This window comes from Psammomys obesus, unplaced genomic scaffold (genome assembly GCF_907164565.1).
Source record: "Psammomys obesus unplaced genomic scaffold, mPsaObe1.curated_primary_1811, whole genome shotgun sequence".
Taxonomy (NCBI): domain Eukaryota; kingdom Metazoa; phylum Chordata; class Mammalia; order Rodentia; family Muridae; genus Psammomys; species Psammomys obesus.
This window is the reverse complement of record NW_026592732.1, coordinates 10,551,703-10,556,387: the sequence shown is the minus strand read 5'-3', so window position 1 is coordinate 10,556,387 and position 4,685 is coordinate 10,551,703.

Below are 4,685 nucleotides of genomic sequence, written 5' to 3'. Positions count from 1 at the left end.
AGGCACCATCCTGATCACGAGACCCCCAGTCTCCACCACCGTTGGCAGAAACTCCTGGGCTGTCTGGTTTAAGGGCTCCCTGAGAAGTGAAATGGCTCTTTGTTAATTCTATGCCATATCTTACAACCCGGTCCCCAGGCTCCTCTTGACTCAGAAAGCCCCTGAGTCACTCTTGCTCAGCCTTTGGTGTTCCTGTTCCTCCCTTGGGGGCTTTGCAAACCTTCCCAGCTGCAAGAGGCAGGGAATCCTCTCTTCTTGACTTTCAAGGTTTTCCCTCCTAAATGAAAATAACACAGTTTTTCCAAGACTTAATTTTCTGCCTCACATCTGTGTTCTTAACTCCCTGCGTCTTAACTCTCCTGAGGGCTTTAGGATCCCAACGACCACCATTAGATCAGAAAGCAAATGTGCTTCTTCTGTTGTTTGTTTGGGTATTTTTTATTTTATTTATTTATTACTTATAATTTATTCATTGTATATCCCAGTTGTAGCCCCCTCACTCTCTCCCTTTCAGTGGCAAATGTGCTATTTTATATGGAAACTAAAAGAGTTGTGGCTGGAGAGATGGCTCAGTTGATAAAATGTTTGTCACACAGACATGAGGACATGAGTTCTGATCCCTAGAACATAGCAAATAGCCAGGCACCAGGGCATGCATAGATGACCCAGTTCTGGGGAGGCGGCAGTACGAGGATCCCCCAGCTTGCTGCCCAGCCTGCTGACATTTGCTGATCTGGGGACCCCCAAGAGCCCTTCTTCAGTAAGCAGAGCCCTTCTCTTCTATCCAGTCTTCTCTCCACCCACCTTCCATGTCCAGGGGCTGATGAGCCTTTCTCATTGCACATTGTAATGACACAAGGTGTTGAGGACCTCAGACATTACCTGAGTCGGATCTTTAGCAACTAATAGAAGAGAAAGCCAAGAAGACTGCCTCAGTGAATTAATTATGCAGCCTGTTGGTGGGTGAGTGAAACCCAAACCCAGGTCTTACTCTATATCTGAGCTCTCTTCCCTGTCTTGTTCCCTTTTTGCTCTTGTTTTTTAGGTGCTCTGCTGGTAAAGGAGTTTTCCATCATGCCTGATGACCCAAGTTCCATCCCCAGAACCCACACTACAGAAGTGACTCTTGAAAGTTGTTCTCTGACCTCTACATGGGTGTCCTATCTCCATAAAATAAATGTATAAATAAACAAATAAATAAGTTTATTTATTTAGTACTGCTGGGGATTGACCTTTGCGCCATGTACAAACTAAGAAAGGACTCTGCCGTTAGGCTATGTCTTCAGCCCTCATTCTGACCTTTTGTTTTGAGATAGGGCCTTACTATGTTGCTCAGGTAGGCCTTGAGCTTGGAATCCTCCTGCCTCAGCCTCTTGAATGGCTGAGATTATAGGTGTGCAGCCATCAGGCCAGGTCCCATGATTAATGTGTCTCCTGGATCAACAGTTAATCAACAGTCTACCCTCTTAGCTGAGAGTTCTGAGCTGGAGGCTTGAGTTGTCCCTTATGGCAACACCTGCTGTCTTCTGCTTCATTTTTATCAGGTGATGAAACTTGCCCCCAAGTCCCTTCTTGTTGAGATCACTAGCAGGCCTATCATTCTGGTATTTAACTACCTCTGTTTTACAGCCTGAGATATGGAAGCCTTGAGAGCTTACACTGAAATGCTGGGGAAACCAGGCAAAGAGGTGTGTGCACACCTGAGCTGACAGGTCTTCACAGAGACGCACACCTGTACTGACAGCTCTTCACAGAGGTGCACACCTGTGCACAGCTCCTCATAGAGACACACACCTGTACATCTGGACTCCCAGCTCTTGGGAGTCTCAGACAATATGATTGCCATGAGTTGGAAGCCAGCTTGAGCTACATAGTGTGTTTCATGCCTGCCTGGACATAGCAATATTTTGTTGAAAAGAATTGAAAGAAGTGGCAGTGTAGTGAGGTTCTGAGTACCACATTCACATTAGGAATTGAGTGTTAGTCCTGATAAACCACTCTGTCTGTTAAATTACAGCTGACCATTTCATTAAGCTTCACTTTGGAGTTTGACGTGTGTTTCATTTGCAAGCTTGTATATTTTTCTTCTCTATATTTAATCTGTAAATTCATTTTGACTTCTAGTTCTACAAAAACTATAATCATATGAAATTCATATACAGTTGTTTTTGTTCATACTTATAAGACTAATCATACAAATAACTCATACACACATGAAGGCCCCTGAAAACATTTTCTTGTGAGAAGTTGTAGTTTGGAGACATTTTGATCTATAGGTTCCCTGGAACCCTGACTGCCCTATGGAGCTGATACTATTGTCCAATTTGTGAATTCAAATATTACATTTGAATGAAAAGGGCTGGGACACAGACTGACCGTATGAGCAGATGAAGGAAGTGACAATGTCAGGGAAAATCAGAGTCTAGTTCAAAACCTAAGTCTGCTTAATAGAAATGCCCTATTTTTGCAAGGACACTATTTTATACCACCATCAGAAATTGTCATTGATGTGTTATCTGTCTCATCTTAGAGCGTAATAATTTTTTTTAAAGTAATTGTGTCCAGAAATCTATTGCAGCATGTCTGTTAGTGTAATGGTCAGATAGTTTTATTCTTACATCACCAGATCCATTGCAGATGAATCTTGGGAAAGCTCAGGGTAAGGAGAGCGGATAAAATGTAAAGAGGAGGAAGGAAAAGGTGAGAATTAAGGGAGGCCAAGGGGTTCCCACTAGGGAAGAAGAGGGAGTAAGAGAAAAAAAAGATAGAAGAAAATTGGGGAAAGAAAGAGGAGTCAGAAGACGAGAAGAGAGAGGAGGAAGAAGAGGAAATAGAAGAGGAGGAGGAGATGGAGGATGAAGACAAAGAGGAGCTGGAGGAGGAAAAGGAGCAAGGCTTATTACATTTATAGTCTTGACAGTTTGATAGCCACTTTCACTCTTTCTAAAAGTCTCATGTAGGAAAAAATTCAGTCAACTTGAGCATCACACTTCTCTGAGAGTATTTACTTGGTGTGGGCATGCCAGTTGCTTCTGTGGGGGTAGAAATTCAAGTGGAAACTTCCAGAGATTTGTGTTAGGAAAGAAAGTGGACGGTTTACAGAATTTCATTTGTTGGATAAAAACATTTCAAAAATATTTATTTATTCAACTGTGTGTGTACATGTGTGTTTGTGTACATAAGGAATAGTAATACACAGTCTCTGTCCTCAAGGATATGCTTGTGTATGTGGGTGTGGAAGCTGACAGTACCTTCCACAGGCATTCATGATCGTGGGGCTAGAGAAATGGTTTCAAAGGCCAGAGTCCAGTTCCCAGAACCCACATCAAGTGGTTCATAACCCTCTGTTACTACAGCTTCAGGGGATCCAATGTCAGTTTCTGACCTCTGAGAGGCATCTTCCCACATGTGTGTATGCACACGCATGTGCGCTTGCACACACATACATGCACACAAATAATTCTTTTAAAATATTCTCTGTGATAATATAATAATGGAAAATTGTCTGCAGCTGATGAGAACGCGGAAGACCCAAGGAGGCACCCATTTTCCCTTGCTTTATAGGCTGAGAGGGCTTTCTCAAGAGGTTAGGAGATGAGGTAACTCATAGATGAGTCAGAGAGAAGGGACAAGCGAATTCTAGAGATCAGTGAGGGTAGCAGCGAGGGACTGGAGGTGAGAGCTAGCATGAGGAACTGTAACCACTGGGTGCTTTTTGTGCATAAACTGTGTGGATTCCAGTTTGGGAAGCCAAGATGGGGCTGGCTGGTGCAAGTCACTTGTATGATGAGTTGCAGCAGACCCACTGGTGCAGACAGGCAGACATGATATGTGCCACCCTATTTACAGGCTCATCTCCTGGGGATGGGATACTAAGCTTTCCAGCAGAGAAGTGACTTGAGATTTTAATTTTAACTATGTCATTTTTATGTGTAATGAATTCAAAGAAGAAAAAAAATAAAGGATGCCTTCACTTGTTCTCTTGCTGAGATCTGCCATATTTGGGCAGCACATGGGTCTAGATATCTGATGTGAACAAACCTCCCCAGCATTTAGGCTTTAGTGGAAGTGATGAACAAGAATAAAAGCTCACGAATAACTGTAAAGCAGCAAACATGACACTGTTCTGAAGAGTCAGAAATGTCACAGACAGCAGAGAGATGAGACGTGTATCGTAGAGTGAAGAATACTTCGGAAAGAAACAAGAAGATATGTAAAGGTCATGAGGTGAAATACCCAGGGAACTTGGCAACACAGAAACACGCAGAGCAGGAATGCATGTGCCTGGTGTTGCTGGTTGTACACAGGGCTCTGCTTTGACCCAAAGTATTCTTCATGGTGAGCAGCTCCATGGAGGATATAAATTCCATGCTTCCTCCGAGAAGCTGAAGAGGCCTCATGTCACAATGTCCATCCTCTTATAGTTTGCTTTTGTTCCTTTCTGTTCCACCTCTGGTTTGCTGAATCAGCAGTAAACTGAAATTAAACTACTCAAAAATCTGGAATTAATGCGTGACCCTTTTCAGACTTCAAGGTGAGACCTGCTTTTAACGGCTGGCCTGCCAAAGGAGGAAGGTAGCCAGCTAGAGGAATGGGAAGGCTTGTGTGGCTGTGCTGAAGAAAGCAGGGAGTCATGAGAGAGGATGAAGTTTAGAGTTACACAAGAGTGGGTACCTAAGGACACG